Source organism: Lactuca virosa, chromosome 6, assembly GCF_052849685.1.
Source record: "Lactuca virosa cultivar CGN04683 chromosome 6, Lactuca_virosa_CGN04683_v6, whole genome shotgun sequence".
Taxonomy (NCBI): Eukaryota; Viridiplantae; Streptophyta; class Magnoliopsida; order Asterales; family Asteraceae; genus Lactuca; species Lactuca virosa.
Window position 1 is genome coordinate 19,832,062 of NC_136431.1, and position 21,792 is coordinate 19,853,853.

General features: G+C 31.0%; 2 long non-coding RNA genes across 3 annotated transcripts; one reads left to right on the forward strand and one right to left on the reverse strand.

The window, feature by feature from the left end:
- Positions 1-1,576: 1,576 nt before the first annotated feature.
- On the reverse strand, positions 1,577-2,521 carry LOC145120527 (uncharacterized). The gene is made up of 2 exons (XR_013714233.1): positions 2,373-2,521; positions 1,577-1,803 (listed from the first exon to the last, which is right to left on the reverse strand). It is a non-coding gene; the product is annotated as an uncharacterized LOC145120527 (long non-coding RNA).
- A 6,426-nt stretch (positions 2,522-8,947) lies between these two features.
- On the forward strand, positions 8,948-11,693 carry LOC145118865 (uncharacterized). 2 transcript variants are annotated; one of them, XR_013713527.1, is made up of 6 exons: positions 8,948-9,042; positions 9,195-9,414; positions 9,541-9,714; positions 9,820-10,049; positions 10,202-10,300; positions 10,865-11,173. It is a non-coding gene; the product is annotated as an uncharacterized LOC145118865 (long non-coding RNA). The 2 variants fall into 2 exon arrangements; XR_013713526.1 differs by adding an exon at positions 11,412-11,693 and having other exon boundaries at positions 8,961-9,414; positions 10,865-11,252.
- Positions 11,694-21,792: the final 10,099 nt, after the last annotated feature.

The window sequence follows — 21,792 nt, forward strand, 5'->3', positions numbered from 1 at the left end:
ATTTTTGAAAAAATTATTCGTACCCGTCGCTTAGCGTGGGTAAACGGCTAGTATATATATATATATATATATATATATATATATATATATATATATATATATATATATATATATATATATATATATAGGTTTAGGTTCTATGGAAAACAAAAAACCCTAAAAATCATTAAAATGCATAAAAAAAATACTTAGACATCACAAACTTTTTTTTGAATTTTTTTATCAAAAAATCGCAACTTTTAGGTCAAAATCGCTGAAAAAAAAATTTGAAATTTTTGTTTTTTTACAAAAAAAAAATTGATTTTTTTTAGCGAAATTGTAAAAAATGCTGCGATTTTTTGATAAAAAAAATTCAAAAAAAAGTTTTGTGATGTCTTGGTATTTTTTTTATGCATTTTTATAATATTTAGAGTTTTTTTAGGGTTTTTTTGTTTTCCAAATAACCCTTCCTATATATATATATATATATATATATATATATATATATATATATATATATATATATATATATATATATATATATATATATATATACTAGCCGTTACCCGCGCCAAGCGACGAGTACGAATAGTTTTTTTCATAATTAGTTTCTAGAAACGATTAATTGATTACAAGTCCGATTAAATGTACATTATTGATCACAAACCCGATTAAATCTTCGTTTTTTTCAATATAACTCTGTTATTATGTTGTCATTTAGTTTTTATTTTGTTGCTATGTGTTTATTTTTTCTGGCAAAATTTTAGTTGATATTTTGAGGTGTATAATTTATTGATTTGATTACGATTTATTTCCAAGATAATATACATCCCCATAAGTCATTTCCAAAAAATTGCATACACCAAATAAACATTAATCCAAACAATAAATTTATGTCGGACAAGCAAAATGCCACAGTTAAATAAAGTTCATCACACAAGTTGACTTGTATTAAATCACTCATACATCAACCAAGTTGAATGTTACTCATATCATTCAGATGCCAACCTTTGTCATTGTTACTAATTAGTCATTTACAAAAATTAATGTCAAAATACATCAAAACTAATGCTTTTAGTGACTAAATGAGCACAATTTTAAAAGTTAGATGACTAAATGAGCACAAATCTAAAAGTTAGGTAACTAAATGTAACCAAACCAAAAATTAAGTGTCTAAATGAGCACAAAACCAAAAGTTTGATGACCTTTTAAAACTTAAAAATAGTTAAGTGACCAAATAAGCACAAAACAAAAACTAAGAATTCGATCAAACCACAAGGAACATTTCTGTAATTTACTCTTCTTTCTACTTAGAAGTAAATTGTTTCCATATATGCGCCACCAACATCATTAACTTTAGATGCATTAATTTCAGTCGAGACACGTACCATTCCCTGATCCGGCAGGATTCATCGACCAAAAAAAATCCAATTTTAAGGGAAACACAGTATATATGAAAAATTGTTATCATGAAAAATGTGATTATAAGTTGATTAACAAATTCCACTTTCCTAAACCACCAGATGATTAGAAAAAAGCAAATAGATAGACAAAACCAAATCAGGCTTCAAAACATATGAAATAATAGAAAACCAACTTGTACCTGAACCTACCAAATGTCTAATAAAGTTACACCATACACAAACATTCATTAAAAACAATGAAGTGCAGATCTTCGATTGAACTAAATGGGTCAAATGTTCTGATCATAATCAATAAGTCAAATGTAAATTAGTAAGCAATAAGTTTCACCTTGTGCACCAAATCTAATTTTCTTTGAGCAGCTTTGGCATTTCTTCAGCCTTCAATCAACCTTGAGTCAACCTGTTGACCAATAAAATTGCATGCCAAAACAAAGAAATACTATATTTAAAACGATTTAATTGAAAAAAACAAAAAAAAAATCTCTTCTACAAAAGTAGTCAACATATCTTACCCTCTTTTTTAATATTGTACACCAAAAGACCTATAAATTCCTTCTAATCTCACAGTTAATAATGTAGAAATTTAGATTATGTTCCAACATTGCAATGACCAAAGTAACGCATTTAGAGTCAACATCAGACCTTTGAAAGGATGAAGGAATAAAAAGCTGTTCAAAAGTATCATGATCTGATACAGAGGTGAAGTGTACATCAAGAACCATTAGTAAAAAAGATCACTATTTTTTTGGAGCAATACATCGAGCAGTTGGTGTGCGCAGCAAATGCAAAAAGAACATGTGTGTTGAAAATCTACTAATCAAGAACCTTTAGTCAACAAACATAAAACTTAGGGACAAACTGTAGCTATTAATGGTCGTTTCCATTGGAAAATTGCATGAAAATCTAGAAATCACTATTGCCGAATTGAAAATCCAAAATCAGTAATACTAAAAAAACGGAGCATATTACCTGAGAGAGTAACAGGGAAACACGGAGGAACCGGCGAACTTGCTCATCGTAGAATCACCACAGAGAAGAGGGAAGCAATCGGAGGCGGTGAGCCGGTAACAGGTTCATCCTGCACGTCCATCGGCACTGTCACTCTTCCTCTCAAAGAATTGTGAAAGAACTGAGAGACCGGATGCAATATAAAGCATATTTAATGTTGACCGATTCAATAGGCTTGAAGCTAAAGGATGACCGATTCAACTTAGACCAATTCAGCAGTTGGGGGGCAGATGAGTTTGTTTAGTTATAAGGGATACGATTGAGATATAACAGGAGCTGGTATGTTATTTGACCTTTTCAATTGTTGACGGAATATATGATATACTATTCTGCCAATGTATAAATTCATTGTACATAATGCATTATAACTTGTACCTCTTAAAATTAAGCAAAACATGATAAATACTTTTATATATATATATATATATATATATATATATATATATATATATATATATATATATATATATATATATATATATATATATATATAGAGCTGGGTTCAAATTGGATTGACATCTATTGTGTGGACGTGTGGATAATGCTATTCTGTGAGAATTACAAAGAAAATATGTTGTTTGATAATATGAATACGTTCAATCTTATATAATTATTTTAATTATTAAGCATTTTCACTAATTAAATCGTCTATAAGATTATTATATACTTTTTTTTAATTATTCTCATTCTGTCAGAATGTTATCAGCGTGTTTATTGAGTCGTATTATGTAAGAATTAAAATAAATAAAAAACGATGAATGAAAACAAAAATGAATTAGAATTGGTGAGAATCCATTAAAATAACAATGATTCTGTGAGATTGAACGTATTCACATTACTAAACAACATATTATCTTAGTAATTTTCATAAAATAGCATTATCCACACGTCCACACAATAGTTGTCCATCCACATTATAACCTAGGCATATATATATATATATATATATATATATATATATATATATATATATATATATATATATATATATGGAAGGTTATATGGAAAACAAAAAAACCCTAAAAATCATAAAAATGCATAAAAAAAAATACTTAGAGATCACAAATATTTTTTTTGACATTTTTTACCTAAAAATCGTAGATTTATTTACAAAATCGCTGAAAAAAAACAAAAAAATCGATTTTTTTTTGGTTTTTTTTCAAAAAAAAATTCAACGAAAATAAAGAAAAAGCTGCGAAAATTCATAATATAAAATTAAAAAAAAATATTTTGTGATGTCTAACAATTTTTTTTATGCATTTTTATGATTTTTAGGGTTTTTTTTAGGGTTTCTTGTTTTCCATAGAACCTAAACCTATATATATATATATATATATATATATATATATATATATATATATATATATATATATATATATATATATTAGGGGTGTGCAAAAAACCGCACAAACCGCGCGCACCGCACCAAACCGCACCGCATAATGTGGTTTAGAATTTCGTGGTGCGGTTTGCGGTTCATCATTTTATCAAACCGCACTATGCGGTGTGGTTTGCGGTTTGTATTTATAAAACCGCAGTTCAAACCGCACCGCACCGCATGTTATATATATACTTTTTTTCTTTACTTTATTATAATTTCAAATCACGATTTAGAAACGATGTATTTAAATATATATCTTACAATAACCAAATATCTATAACGTAATATTAAATCACTATTAGATGAAAATCCCACGGTTTACAAGAATATAGCAACTATAACGGCAATATAGAGCAATAACAATGACACTTACAAAAACTATACTAGCATGAATCACAATTTATTAAAAACGATTTAACTTGAAAATTGTATTTGTTTTTATAAAATGAAAGCAATCAATTTTTTTAACCGGGTCAGTTTTTTGGTAGATTTAATGTTGAACAACTCATTAAACCGCACAAACCGCAACCAAACCGCATAAACCGCCCGCAGCAAACCGCACCGCATAACGCGGTTTTGAACATCTGTGGTGCGGTTTGCGGTTTCTAAAATATTCAAACCGCATATGCGGTGCGGTTTGTGGTTTTGACTCTAAACCGCACCAAACCGCACCGCGCACACCCCTAATATATATATATATATATATATATATATATATATATATATATATATATATATATATATATATATATATATATATATATATATATATATATATATATATAGAGAGAGAGAGAGAGAGAGAGAGAGAGGTAAGTTCAATTGAGAAAATAAAAAAGGTTGAGAATGGGGGAATCATTCTCAGCCACTCATTTAATCTAAGCATAAAAAGACACGGTGGCAAACTTGTAAATATGATAATAACCTCCAATCTCAAATACGTAACTGTAGAGAATTAGATAACAATTCGTTTATCATCAAAATTTCTCCTCCAACCTTCAACAATCATCCAGATTTCTTCAATTAAACCATCATCAATGTCATCCAGTGTTAATCAATCATCGATCTTCGTGGCTGGGAGGTTCGCCGTTCAAGACAGATTCGCATACCAAAATCATCTATTTCATCGATTTCTTTGTTGAATACTCCGAATGTTCGTAGCTTGCAAGCATTTGTTAAAGTTCATAATGGATTTGGAATTGGAATTTCCCAGATTCGCAAACGAACTCAGTTGGAATCGGAATTTCTTCGTTGTTCATGAAATTGGAATCGGAGTTCTGGACTCGCAGTCGCAGTCGACATTGAAGGACTCGGAATCGGTACTCACATGTTCCCAATCGGATTTTCGGAAATCAAAATCAAAATGAGAAATCTAGGATGTCGCATCTGAAGTCGAAATTAGAAGTATATGATGATTTGGAATTGATAACTTGAATCGGAAGTATCATGTTTTTAACATTTTTAAAATAGTTAACTTGTATGCACTCCAACTGTTTGATGAAATGCATAAACTAAATTACCACGTTATATTCACATATGAATATGTTTTCTCACCTGAATCAATATATGATTATTAAAAACACAAAACAAATATGCAAGTCTGTATGTTATTTATATGTGAATAATATATAAAATTATATATATTTGTGAAAATTCCTTGTAATATTCATATGTGAATATACTGTGTAATATTCATAAGTGAATATATCATCTAATATTCACAAGTGAATATACTATGTAATATTCACATGTGATATACCATGTAATACTATGTAATATTCACATATGAAAATATCATTTAATATTCATAAGTGAATATACCATCTAATATTCACAAATGAATATATTATGTTAATATTCACAAGTGAATGCATCGTCTAATATTTAAATATTAATATACTATGTTTATTATATGCTATATTCATATATGAATGATACTTAAATTGTAAAAAAAATTAATCATACTTTTTATTCATAAGTGAATAACGAATGTACTGTGATAAAAACCAGATGCATTTTTATTCACTTATGAATAACGATAGCTGAAAATATAAAAAAATTTATTTTATCTTAAAACTATATCAATATGGATGTCTATTTGTAGAGAATAAAAAATCATGAATTTTGGTATATTTAAAATCATTTTTCGATAAAAATAGCTTCTTAAAAATTAAAAAAAAAAACGAAAAAACTATGTTTTTGTATATATATTAAGGTAATGATTAGCATAGTTTAAGGAAACATGTTTTGTTGGAAAACACATGTCTATTCCTTTCCCATTTCGGCTGGTACGACGGATGCTTTTGCGGCAAAAATAAATGAGTGGCTGAGAATGATTACCCCATTCTCAACCTTTTTTTTTCTCAATTGAACTCTCCTCTCTCTCTCTCTCTATATATATATATATGTATATATATATATATATATATATATATATATATATATATATATATATATATATATATATATATATATATATATATATATATATATATATATATATATATATATATAGGGTTAGATTTATGTGAGACGACCTAATTTTGTAAGACCGTGAGACGCAGTCATATCCACTCATTTTGTAAATAAATAAAAAAAATTTAAAAAGCAAAATAATTGAAAATTTTCGAATTTTTTTCCAAATATTATTTTCGTCATTTATATTTTCCAAAAAAAATTAAAAAAATACCAAAAAAAAATAAAAAACAAATAAAACAAAATACATTTTTTTTATATATTCTAATAGAATATTATAATATTTTACATATCTGACAAATCTAGTAGAATATTGTAACATTCTAAAAATCACATTAAAATATTTACAGTGTAATATTCTATTAGAATATTTCACGTATTTTAAAAAAAAAACGGTAATTTTTTTTAGCAAATTAAAGTGACAAAAATAATAATTAAAAAAGAATTTTCGATTTTTTCCTTTTATTTTGCATTTTAAAATTATTTTTAGATTCGGTCTCACGGTCTCACAAAATTAACATGGTCTCAAATGAACCTAAACCTATATATATATATATATATATATATATATATATATATATATATATATATATATATATATATATAGGTTTAGGTTCTATGAAAAACAAAAAACCATAAAAATCATTAAAATGCATAAAAAAATACTTAGAGATCACAAAACTTTTTTTTGAATTTTTTATCAAAAAATCGCAACTTTCAAAATCGCTGAAAAAAAATTTTGAAATTTTTTTTTTACAATAAAAAAAAATTGATTTTTTATTTTTTTTTCAGCGAAATTGTAAAAAATGCTGCGATTTTTTGATAAAAAATTCCAAAAAAAGTTTTGTGATGTCTTGGTATTTTTTTTATGCATTTTTATAATATTTAGGATTTTTTTACGGTTTTTTTGTTTTCCAAATAACATTTCCCTATATATATATATATATATATATATATATATATATATATATATATATATATATATATATATAGGGTTAGGTTAATGTGAGACGACCTAAGTTTATGAGACCGTGAGACGTAAACGTAGCTACTCATTTAGTAGATAAAACAAAAACATTTTTAAAATGCAAAATAATTGAAAATTTTCGAAATTTTTTTTTTCCAATATTATTTTCGAAATATATATTTTCCAAAAAAAAAATACCAAAAAAAATAAAAATAAAAATAAATAAAATACATTTTTTACATATTCTAGTTGAATATTAGAATATTCTACATATCTGACAAATCTAGTAGAATATTCTAACATTCTAAAAATCACATTAGAATATGTACAGTGTAATATTCTATTAGAATATTTCACGTATTTTTCAAAAAAACAAACGGTAATTTTATTTTTATTTATTTTTATTTTTTTTATATTTGTTTTAGGTAAATAAAGTTCCGAAAATAATAATTAAAAAAAGAAGTTTTGGATTTTTCCTTTTATTTTGCATTTTAAAATTATTTTTAGATTTGGTCTCACGGTCTTACAAAATTAACATGATATCAAATGAAACCGAACCTATATATATATATATATATATATATATATATATATATATATATATATATATATATATATATATATATATATATATATATATATATATATATATCAACTCTTAAAAGGGCTGGGGAACAGGATTGTTTTCGACTTCTGATATTGGCCACATGAATTTCATCTGTTGCGACTTTTAGGTGCTTTTTGTTTTTTCTAAGGCAAAATGTCTGCAGTCTGCGGACCACATCTGTAGACATCTACAGTAGAAGAGGTGGACCAAACGTCTGCAGTCTGAAAAAAGAAGACTGTTTTTTTTTAACATCTGCGGGCTACTAAAATAAACTGAAATCTGAATAAACTGATTTTTTCAAATTTCAAAGTGATTTTTTAATATTTTTATGACTTTGTTATAAATAATTACCGAATCTAGATCAACTTTTATGTATTATTGTATAAAAAACAAAAATAAAAATGGTATGAATGAACGTATATATTTGATAAAACCAACAACTTTGGTTGCAAAGTTATAGCTAAACATTATAATTAGTGATCAAAGAATTTGATACATAACAGGATGGAAATAAACTTTAATTTTTTCAATTAAATCCATTAAAAACGTACCATAAATATTTTCTCGAGAAATTGACGATACTGTATTAAATAATGTTTTACAAAATTTGGCAAAAAAATATAAGAATATATTATGATTTTTTTTTCATATTTATATAAATAACTTCAACGACTATTATTGTAATAAATATTTATTTATAAGTTTGTCAAAAATATCATGTTTGTATCGTCGAACGTTTTTTTTTTTAAGTTTTGTAATTTTTTTTTTCAAATTGTTTATCATTAATAAAGCTGGAAAAAATATAAATTAATTTTTTTTTTTAAAAAAATAAAGATATATATGTTTTTTTTAGGCTAGAAGATGTCTGAAGATGTTAGAAGACTCTGGTCTACATCTGCGCCAAGAAGAGGGCGCGCAAATATTTTTAGGTCTGCAGTCTTAAAAAAAACAAACAGTCTGCGAAGGTTAATGTCTGCACGTGGTCTGCACGTAAGAGACAAAAGAGGTCATTCAGAAGAGGTCACTCAACAAAAAACAATAACTAGATTAGTCCCTTTGGTTCATTGATTCTGATTTTTGCCACATACTTTTAATTTCCTCACACTTTAACTTCGTTTCATTCATATTTGGGTTTGACTGCATCTGAAGCTGCTACGTGAAAACGTCATCTGTGTTGAACCGCCCATGTCTTCCAATCACTGTATGCCCCTGCTACGCTCTCTCTTTCACATACAATCTATAAACCACAAATATCCCAACCCTGAATCGATTGAAGGGATATCCATTATGAGACCGACGTTCTCTGCGAAACCCAACCCCCCAAATAATCTTTTTCGTTTCACTTTAATCCAGGTAACGCCACTGACTACTGTAATCGATTGGGAGTTTCTTTCATCCAGTTGACGAGTTCGACAGGGAAATCAACAACGCATACCGGCGCTGATGATGGTGGTGGTGCAATGGCGTTGGTTGTCGGTGGCGGTGGCTGGAGGCGATGGTTGAAGTTTCCTCACGACGTTTCTGATTCACGTCTTAATTCGTCGGTCGATTGATTAGTCAACAGCTTCTGCAGGTAATATGTTCATACCTTGGTTCCTAATGTTCAGGTCTGCGTCTGTGGTTATTGTCGCGTTTATATGTTTTTTTGCTTCTATTACCTTCCAGTTTGATGTTTGTGTTTATCTATTTCGATTCTCAGGTTTGGTTTTCCTAAACGAATCCGGTAACATATTCAATATGTGTAATATGATATTCACAAATTTTGTTCTTGTACAGTTCTGTTTTAATGAAATATCAGTGTTATTTGATCTTCAAAAGTTTTGTGCAGCTCTGTTTTGATCCCTTTACTGTAAAGATGATAAGCAATTTCAAGGTAAATATCTTTTTTGTCCATCTTATGAGCTCTTACAACATTTAGCTTACTAAAGTTATATAATTGTTAGATTGATTGGATTTTTTTTACTTATATTGTGTGTAGGTTTGCTCCTTATTTTTGCCAACCTGTGATTGCTGGATTGGGTGATGATGGCAAACCATTTATTTGAACAATGGACTCGATTAAAGCAAACTAGGTCTACTTTTTATACATCTGTTGTGTGGTCCTAGTACTATCCAGGTGCGAAGAATCCCGAAGGTGACTGCAATGAGCAGAAATCTCACTCACCGGCCTAAACGACGAGCAAACACTCGAATGTAGACTCTTAAAAAGTAATTTTCTTAGAAAGTAATTTTCTACTTTTTATACATCTGTTCTGTTGTTAGTCATACTTTTATGAAATTTAGACTCTTAAAAAGTAATTTTCTTTTTCTTTGAATTGGTAAATTAGAGACACACACTAATTTCTTATCTTTTCTTTTAGGAAATGAATGATAGAGAGCTTGCAAAAGATTTTGTGGTGGTTGGAACAGATTCAGAGTCTCTTTATGGTGCTTGTGAGTCGATGCTCAAGCCTCACATGGTACATTTCTTTATTCTTTATATATGTTTACGTTGTCAATAAGTTTCACATTTAAAAGTTGTTTGACAAAATGATGTTATATTTGTGCAAATGAAGGAAAAAATAATAGCAAATTTATGTATGTGTATAATTTACATACTTTTTGCTATTATTTTTTAACAATCTTCTTCTCAACTATAAAAGTATTCAAATTAAATATAAAAGTATTCGCCTTTTTCTTAACCATCTTCTTCTCATCTATAAAGTTCCATGTAAGAGGATTTTGCCTCTTTACTCTCACTTTTGTATCTCAACAATTAGGTAGCTATACGATTACTGCAAAATATCTTTAGCTAAATAGAAAGAAGTATAAATAGGATGTTAAAATAAACAAATAGATGATACTTTCCTAATTTTCATTGCATCTAACCCTCAAGTAAATAAGCATCTCTATTACAAGTTAACAAAGTCGAACATTGGATGGAATTATATGTTAAAAATGAAAAAAATAAATAATTTCAACCTGGATGCGACTAAGAGAGTCAAAATGATTCAAATTGTTACCGACTTCATCTTTCTTGTCAGGTACACAATGGAACGAAATGTTTCAGGTGATCACCTGGATGCAATCAACCTCATCTATAAAGATTTGTGCTTTCAGTTCTTGAAGAAACAGATAAACAATCTGAAGACAAGATACGTATCGAAGGATAAATGAAGACGAGATACGCATACAACCTTCTTGAATGGACTTTCTTCCAACTCATTTTATGTTGCACATTTTACAGCATGTGATTTTATAAAAAAATGCTAAATTTAACAAATCTTTAATCATTATAGATACACCTACAAATTAGGTCATAAATTATCTAATGCTACAATCATTTGGAACAAGGTGTACATGTTTAAATCCTCTCCTTACCCTGGTTAGAACTCTCTACAACGTGCCATCATTTTTGGTGATATGGGAAAGGTTTGTACCTTTCTCTAATTAAGTGATTGTTTCTTGAGAATTAACCCTCCAACAGTAAAATCAGTAACTTTTTTGCAATATGTTATAGCATAATACCTTTCTGCTACTTTAAAGTGAAATAATGATCATCACCTGTGTTTCTATGTTTTCTCCTTGTAGGGAAGATATGAGTGCATGTGTAGTGGTCGCCTTTTCCATATAAGAGACCATGATACATGCATAAGTAAGTACAACATCTTTTTTGGTATAACGGAATGAAGGAAGGAATGGAATTGTTCATTCCGCTGCCGACTGGAATCCATTATGTCCTGCGTATTTTTGTTAAATTTTTATTGTTTACTGAGTGAATGTTTCTCTATTTCTTTTTCATTGTATTTATGTTTCCAAACATTATTCAAACCAGCGCCAACGACGCAACCAAATTCCTTCTAGTTATTATCATGGTGACAACAGGCCAAAGAATATGTGTCAAGCTAGACAACTATAGACGAGTTTCAAATGATTTAATGGTGTTTAATAATTACTATATGTGTGCCCGCGTAAAGCGGCGGCGATAAATAACTCTTTTGGCGAATATTTTTTTAGAAAGAAATAATTATTAGATTTTATTATTAGTTATTATATAAACAAATTATCACTTTTAAATGAAATATTTGTGTTTAGATGTTATACTTATATTGCATGTTTATATATTTAATATAAACTAGTAAAGAACCCGCGGCTACGCCGCTTTTCGGGTAATATGGAAAAAATCGGTCAACTTTAAAAAATATGTGCTGAAATTGTAAATCACCATAAATAAGGGAGAAAGTCGACAACCCTTAAAATTAGATGTCAAAAGTGTACAACGAAAAGAAGGGACATTGGTGGAGAAAATCCAAAAATATTGTGGCAATTATGTTAAAGTTGTCAAAGTTGGGAAAATATGGTGGCAAAATTTTAAAGGAAGTTTTCTGTGTTTTTTATGTCAAAATGTAAAAGTTTTGACTACAAGGACGAAAAGTGTCAAATTCATTAAAGATTTGTGGCAAAAACACCAAAATGTAAAACCTTTGACTGCAAGGACTAAAAGTGTCAAAGTCATTAAAGATTTGTGGCAAAAACCTTAAGGCACAAAAACTTAATTAAAAGGCAAAAATGTAAAAATTTTGACTTTAGGGACTAAAAGTGTCAAATTTAGTAAACTTTTGTGGCAAAAACCTAAAGCCTAAAATTGTACTATTCCTAAGCTCCTTTAGATTTAATATATATATATATATATATATATATATATATATATATATATATAATTAAATAATATCGATGTCTAGTTTAAGAAATTTAAATTAATTAATATATATGATTTACTATTTTAAAATTATTATTTTGTTCCAAATTAAATTTCTAAATAACTTTGTTTAATTAGAGTCTTCAAACTTTTGGCAAGTATTAATGATATTTATGCATAATTGATTTGTGCAAAAAGCTTTGTAACTTATACCTTTTAAAATTCAATATATGACTAATATGCTTTATAATATAGTATAAGATGAGTGTCCTCATTTTAATATTGATTATGTAACATTAAATAATTAAAATATTAAACGTACTATAAGGTATATTGTAATGCAATTTCAAGATCTCGAGAGAGAAATATATAGAGTGAGACCTCTCGGTGCACAAGCCACTCTACACTGCTGTATGAGGTGGCACCGTAGTATGCGATAAACACCCTATCAACCCTGATAATAAAAATACAACAAACGGCTAAAATTTGATTTTTTTTTTAATATTTTTTCTCAAAAACCACTATAAATACATTACTCTCTATCATATTTTTCACACCCAAACTATTTTTAATTCATATCATCTTTGAAAGGCTTTCCATTCCAAAAATAAATCAAAACAACCCTTAATTTATGCTCGTAGCAAATCGCGTGCAAATGTTCGTCTCTTGTAGCCGTTGGTTTACCGAATAAAATGTATCATTCTACAATTTTGTCCTAACCCCAACCCCAACCCCAACATTTTTACTATCAGCAAATACCACAACAATATTACACGATGCAACCTCTTAGCTCAACCATGTTGCGAAACCCCCCCCCCCCCTAATATGTTCCCTCACTGGAAGTCAAATTTGTCCTGGAAATTCAACCCGATCCCGAACCGGTAGCCGAGCCCAAACCTGAAATTGTTCGGGAAACCCAACCTGAACTATCCAACCCCAAAAGATGAGGAAAAGGAAAAACGCCGGTTCAAAAAAGAGAAGATGACGTCTCAACAATGACAACGGGACGAATAGATGGTTTTAGCACAATCATGGATCGATATTTCGGAGGATTCCAAAATAGGTTACATGCAAAAAGATGACCACTTTTGGCAACACATTAAAGAGCGATTTCTTATGGTGATGGATCGTGGCGAGTGTCGCACTAAAGATCAGTGTACCAACCAGTTTCGCGAGATGAACAAATATGTCACAAAATTCACCGGCATTTACAACAATTTTGTAACTCAACGGAATAGTGGGAAGACAATGAACAAATTTTACAGACGACCCTTAAAAATTTTCTTGTTGATAACAATAAGAAGTCATTCAAGTTTCTCCATATTTGGAGGATTTTATCCAAGTCCCTGAAATGGATAAAAGATTTTGGTAGCAAAGAAGGTGGTTAAAAGAACCAAAGTTTTCTAGACGAGTCACACTACTTCATTGGATGCACATTTTATGGTTGATTTGAACGAAATGGATGAGCTCGAGCTTAAAGAGGTAGTTCGACCGATGAGTCAAGATAAGGCGAAAAAGAGAGGCTCGTCGTCGAATACATCGGGAACTGTAAAAGGAGAAACAATGAACTCAAGAGGAGAATCAAAGAAGTTGGGATATGAAATTTTTAATTAAAACATTTCGGTCACCACACTGAAAACGAGTTCGATATGGTTTTGAGGGCTAGAGTTGACATCATGAAAAAATATTACAAGCAGTGTTTTATTTAAAAATTGTCGTTTTTATGTAGGTTTTTATTTATTTATTTATCGTTTTTTAGGTATGTGATCGTTTAAATTAAATTAATGAAGTGTTTTTTTATTATATTTTATTCAATTAAAAAACAAAAATAAAAAATAAAGGGAAATTGAGTAATCTAACCCATATAAATAAACTATTTGAAAAAAATGACCATTCTTTTTTTTTTAAATAATCACTTTATTCGGAATATATCATTCCTGAGAGGTCTCCGGAACACAGGAGTGGGATTCCAAACACTTGTTCCGGAATAGAGTTTTTTTATGTGTAAAATGTATTTTGTTCTTATAAAATCAAAAATTAAACTGTAATATTAAATCAACCAAAAAAACTAATAAATACAGAATTTGGTTTAAGTATAATTACAATGTTCAAATGGTCTTTGTCCTTGTACCCCAAAAAAATTACGTCAATCGTTTACGATATGACATAGCCCATGGCGTAACACCTAGTTTCCAGATGTTTCTAATTTCGGGATAGCAGACTGTATGTTGATCGGGTAAAGGTCTTGGGCTTCAAGGAAATAAAGTTTAGACCTTATCGGATATTGATAATATTTGTTAAGTGGTTAAAGCCCTCGAATTTTGCTTTGAAGCAAAAGGATTAAAATGGAAATGGTGGTGTATCGGGCTTCTTGCATGAATTAATGATTTTAGTTCAGTATGTTTTAAGTAAAAAATAAGTAGATATGATTGTGGGGCTTGTCAATAGCTTCGTGTACATATAAAGATCACTGAAAACGGATTTAAAACAAAGAAGTTATGATCATTTGAAGTTTAAGCTGAAAACTAGGAAAAATTAGGAAATTATCATAAGTGCGGAGCGCCCTTTAGTAAGCATGGGGAACTCCTGGCCCAGTAAGTTGTGAGTTTTAGGGATTTTGAGGCTATTTAAAGGTCATTAACCCATAGGGTTTGTGTAACATCATAAAAACCGTGATAATTTTCCTCATTTTTATAAAGCATTTTCATAAAAACCACAAGATAGTCAAGTATTGTTTTCAAGTCAAATCTATAGAATCAGAGTAACAAATAGTATCTCAAAATATAAATCAACAGGAGGATGTGTATGATCATACATTTGCCTTGCCTTAGTCCTCTGATGTACCAAAAAACATTAAAATCAACAACTGTTAGCCAAAGCTTAGTGAGTTCTCCCCCAAAATACCCCACACAACAATCTATATACAATGCATGCACATCGGGCCCATAACATAAGACTGTATTTCCCCTGAGCCCACAACATACGACTTGAATACCCTCCCAGCCCTCGGCTTATGAATGGATTGCTCCCGAGCTCACATCATAAGACTAGAATGCCCTTTCGGCCTTCAGCTTATGACTGGATTGCTTTAGGGTTTGTTGCCTTACAACACAAAGCAGTATTACCTCAACCCAACCGCACTATGTCGACATATGCAAACAGATAAACAACAACCAGCAACACATGTAATCATACAGATCTACCAATCTAACATACTACTATAGCATGGCAACATCCTATACACAAGGATACATAACATAATCTAGTTGGTCGACATTAGTTCCTTCAACCCACTAGTATAGTGAGAAACTCACCTCAACCCTGAAGACAAGATAAACCACCCACTCGATCCGGCGATATCAAGTCTCCTCTTGCTAAATATATACATAATAAAACCCTAATTAACAATTAATGTAATAACTAACTCACGAAAGGTCTAGGATCACAATTTAACCTTCTTTGGGCAAAAGACCATTTTTCCCTTCCAATAATAAGTCCCAACATGGTTGACCAAAAGTCAAACCGGTCAAAAAGTCAACGGCCAACCCTTGGTTGACTTACGCTTTGCATAGCATAACCTACGCCCAACGTAGAGCTACACTTAGCATACAGAAGTCTACGCCCAACGTTGAGCCCCTGTTTCCCAAATCTTCTATTAAGCTCTTAATACAGCAAGCCAAACTTCCAAACTCCCAGATCTTGTCTAAATAAATGTGTTAATGGATAAGGTCTCTAACTTTATCCGTTTTCATGGTCACAAAGATCACAAAACCAAAACCTATGTCCACAAAGTTATATATTGCTCAAGAACTCATCCATGGATGGATGGGAGTGACCAAGCTCTTATTTTTATGACTTAACAACCCCAAAAACGTCTGGAAATGATACTTAAATGGTATGGAGTAGTTGATACTCATAGAGACCAAGGTTATAGATACAAGCATAAAACTCAGAACCATTCTAGATCTAACATGTACAAGCTTCAATATGAAAGCTTTATACCTTCCAAAGATAGATGTTGGCTTGTAAATCCCATATCTACACACCTTGAAGCTTCCCACTAGGCTCTTTAAACACCTTCTCCCTTCAAAGAGCACACAAAACCCTCTAAAATCTCTAAAACTAACAAATGGTGGCTAGGGTTTCAAAGAAACGATATGAGGTGATGGAGGCTAGTCATGGGAAGGATTCCAAGAAGTTAGAGCCCTTAAATATGGCTCAAAACCTTAGGGTTAGGTTTTTGGTATGCATCGGTTACGCCCTACGTAGCACAACCTACGCCCAGATTAGGTCATTAAACTCGTGTCCATAATTCAGCACTTACACCCAATGTAGGGCAAAATTCCCAATTTCCAATTCAACTTCAAACAACCATAACTTCTCCGTTTCAAATCAGTTTTCGGCGTTTTTTATATGCACGGAAAGGTATTGATGAGCCCCCATAATCTTATCGAGTTACTTTTGACTAAAAACATATCAAACTAAAATCCTTAATTCATTCAAGAAGCCCAAGATATCACATTTGCTTCAAGGCACAAATTAAGGGCTTTAATCACTTAATCCAACATTATCAACATCCAAAAGGGCATAAACTATATTCCTTTGAATCCCAAAACCATTACTTAATCAAATTTTGACCCGATGTCCCGAAATTAGAACATCACTAAAACTAGGTGTTACATAATTCTCCCACTTAAACTGGATTTCATCCTCGAAATCTAACTCAGATAGAATTCATGGAAACTTTACTAGCTCCATTTCACATGCTCCCTCCGAACTCCTGGTGGTTTCTTCCAAGTCCACTTCCTACTAACAACCAAAACCACCCCGAGCTACAGAATCTAAAATCACCAATAGGAAGATCTCTGAAACCAAGAGCATAACCAAACCCAAGAGGAATCTTCCAGAAGACTGAATTCACGACCGCAACAACACTTGATCAATGCTCAAAACAGACACTTTCCTTCAATTCCAAAAGCCAATTCAATCCTTAGCGAGAAATATGCAACTTGGCGAGGAGACAACACAAATGCCTTACAACTAAATCACATCGTGAAGAACTACTCATTAACCATAATATGAGAACCTTGAAATCATGTATAACTTCCAGACAGACGATTCCATCTGAACCTCAACCATGTTGATCACGATTCGATGGTCTGATCCGAAGATGATAACATAGCCCACACATAGCATCTAACTAACCTTGAGAAAGACTAGGGGCTGTTTGATACCCATCTGACCCAAACCGAGTCAGATGTTTCAGTTTTCTCGGTCAGACTTTCGTGTTTGATACGAGCTGTCTCGGTCAGCTTGTCTGGCCCAAATCGATGTCTCGCTCAGCTGTGAAGATGTTGCTGACTCGCCCAAAAGACCATCCTACACTCTAAAATTTTTCTCGTGACCTAAAAGGGACCGCGTCCAAAATCAGACGCCTCCTCCATCGCCTCCATCGAACAGCTCCCTCCCAATCGCTGCCATCTCCCTTCGGATCTCCTCCTTCCTTCAATCAGATCTTTTTCTTCTCCAACAGGTAAGTTCTACAATCAAAATCGTTTGTACATAACCTTTAAAATCAGAAGTTCTTTGTTTATAAGCTCTAAAATCAGAATTGTTTTTGTGCTATTGTTATGAAATTTGAATCCTACCCTCTAATTTCTACTTCTTTTCGTGACCTATAAGTTTTAAAATCTGAAATCTTGTGTGTAGATGTGTTATTGTTATAAAATCAAATTTTTTTTTGTGTATTGCTCTAACTTTATGAAATCTGAATTTGTGAGGGGTAGGAAAGTCATTTAACGTACAATAAATCATTGATCCACTACCAAATCATATGTTTTTAACTCAAGGAGAACATGAATAAAAGGCATCTAAGGACATGAATTAAGCATGTTTCCATGGAAGTGTAGACATTAACTAAGGCAGAAAGTTGAGTATTTGGTACTTACATATGGCATTTATCCATAAGCCAACACTAAGGGACCGAATGCTTGATTATAACTTATATAATTTTCAGCTATTGTTTACTAAATAAATAATGTTTGTTACAACTTTATAATATCTTACAATTAAGAAACAATCAAGAGAATATGTAAGAGTTTATATTTACACACGGTTAAGACGGCCATATGTCATATTCACCACACCTCCATAGAATCACCGTGTATTGCTCTAATTTTATGAAATCTGAATTTTTTTTGTGTATTGCTCTAATTTTATGAAATCTGAATTTGTTTATGAATTTGTTTATGAAATCTTGTGTTTAGATGTGCTATTGTTATAAAATTTGAATTTGTTTATGAATAAGCTATGAAATCAGAAATTTTTTTTTTTGTGTATAATCTATGAAATCTGAAATCTTCTATTTAGATAAGCTATTGTTTTGAAATCAGAATTTTTTTTGTGTGTATAAGCTATGAAATCTGAAATTGATTTTATTGGTAGAAAATTGTTTATGTTAGAAAATTGTTTTATGCTATGAAATCGAAATCCAACTGTTATGAAATTCTTTTTTTGTTTTTTGTATAGTTGTGCTATTTTTATTTAGCATGATGTTGATTTTGGTAGAAAATTGTTATTTATATTTTAGGATGTTGGTTTGGAATGAGAGTGAGGATAAAACCTTTCTTGATGCTTGTATCCACGAACTAACCACTAATGGTCGTGACGGTTCTGGGCTTAAGGCAAGTTCATGGAAGACAATACGCGAAAAATTGATAAATGAACATGGTAAAGAGGTTGATCAGAAGCAAATGAGAAACCACTTTGACTACTTCAAATCAAAGTATGTTGCTTGGGTGAAACTGAAAAACAAAACCGGCAATATATATGATCCTATAAAAAATAAATTCAATTTGGCCGATGAACAATGGAAGGAAGAGGGAAAGGTAATATTTATAAAAATTGTAAACAGTTGAACAAATACGTGTTGTCATTGAAAACTAAACCTCTGCTGTTTCTTGATCGTTGCACCCAACTATTTGAAGGGTCGACCTCAACTGGATTTCAAAGTTGGGGGCCATCTTCTACACTCCCTCGTCTTGTAGAAGAGTTTAGTGCCCATGATTTTGATGATGATGTTCCAATGGAAACCTCAACACAACACGTAGGTGCAAGTGAAGAGTCTTCAAGGCGTTCAAAAAATATGGAAGTTGGTGGTAACAAAAGAGTTGGTGGGAAAAAAAGAGATGCAAGGGTATTAGAAGTTGAAAAGGAGATTGTCAAGCTTGCAAGGTCGTTAGTGGAAAAAAATGAAAGAATTGAAAAAAGTGAAATGGATAAGGATGTTGATGTGTGTATGGATAAATTTAACAAAATGGAATGAGGAGAAGAAGATGAAAGACACAAGACCGCTCTTTTCCTATTTGGAGAAAGTGTTGATGTTCGAAAAGTTTGGTTACGACTTTCGCATACTAGTTGTGAGTCGTGGGTGATGGGTGCGGGTAGGAAGTATGGTTACCTTTGATGGGTACGGGTAGAAAAGTTTGGTTACTAGTTTTTTTGATCCTATGTTTGATGACTTTTTTAGATGTTATTTTGGATGATGTTTACTAGTTTTTTGTTACTAGTTTTTTTGGTTACTTTGGATCCTATGTTTGATGACTTTCGCATCCTATGTTATATGACTTTTGTTAGTTTGGATGATATGTTATTGGATATTGAATATGACTTTTGTTATTTACTAGTTTTTTGTTATATGACGTTTGTTATATGACTTTTGTTACTTTGGTGCATGATTTTTTTTTTACTTTAACATGTTACCTAATTGTTTGTAACAGGTCAAGTATGGTTTCTGATGGTGAAGTTGGAGCTTTTCTATTACTTGTGTTTTATTGGTTGAGGTCAAACCGGCGCAGACTAATCAAAATTCATAGAATTAGAGATAACGATTCAAGCGGGTATGCGTATACGCAAGATTTGATGTACGGAGACCCTACTCAATGTTTCGATATGATGCGTCTTACACAAGAGGCATTTGCATTATTATGCAACCATTTTACCCAAAAAAATTGGTTGCAAGCTGGTAGTACAATAAGAGTTGAAGAGAAGATGACTATGTTCTTACATGTTATAGGACATAATGAACGTTTTCGCGCGGTTAAGGGAAGATTTCATCACTCCACACAAACGATTCATCAATGTGTTCACGAGGTCCTAACTGTAATGATGTGTTTTGCTAAAGAAATTATAGTACCAACAACTCCTAATCCAACAAGACATAACTCGGAACGACATATACGGTTAAAAAATATTTTTTCCGAAGCAATAGGTGCATTAGATGGAACTCTTGTACATGTGGTTGTACCCGTTGATCAACAAACTCGTTATAGGGGAAGAGAAAAAGGAGAATGTTTTCAAAATGTAATAGGAATTTGTGATTTTGATATGATATTCACCTTTGTTTGGGCTGGATGGGAGGGTATAGCACATGATTCAAGAGTTTTGAATGAAGTTGCATTCAATTCGACTTCTGTATTTCCATTTCCTCCACCAGGTTTGTAATCTTTATATAATTTTTATTATCTATCTTCTTTATAAAATATGTGTCACACTCATTTGCAGATAAATATTACCTTTGTGATGTCGTTTATACAAACACTCGTGGGTTTATGGCTCCATACCGCAATACTAGGTATTGGTTAGCTGATTTTCGAAGAGGCAGACCTTTAATTAGAGAAGAAAGATTCAATTATGCTCATGCACAACTTAGAAATGTTATTGAGCGTGCTTATGGTGTATTGAAGGCGAGATTCCCAATCTTAAAACAAATGGCTCCTTATCCTTTTACAGTGCAAAGAGACATAGTCATTGCTTGTGTCGAGGTCCATAATTTTATAAGGAAATACAATATAGAAGATGACTTGTTTACAAATTTTGAGGAGGACACTATGGTTACTCCTGACATACAAGGTGGGGGAATTGATAGAGAAAACATACAAGGCATAGAATGGGGTCCAGAAGCCGTTGAATATATGTGTGTTTTGCATGATCAGATTGCAAATCTACTACTTTCACCTACTTTACATTAAATTATTATGTTATTTTAAATTTCATTATGTTTTCTTTTGGATATCAAATGATTTATGTTTAATTTACATTTTGTATGACATTTTTTATTTGTGTGTAATTTACATTTTGTATGATAATATGCATGTTTTTATAATTATTCAGCAACTTAATCCATCACTATATATAACAGTAGGGTAAAATGGTCATTTTTCATCACTCAGCACATTCAGTCAGATGTACAATCAAACAACAAGATTTCTTACT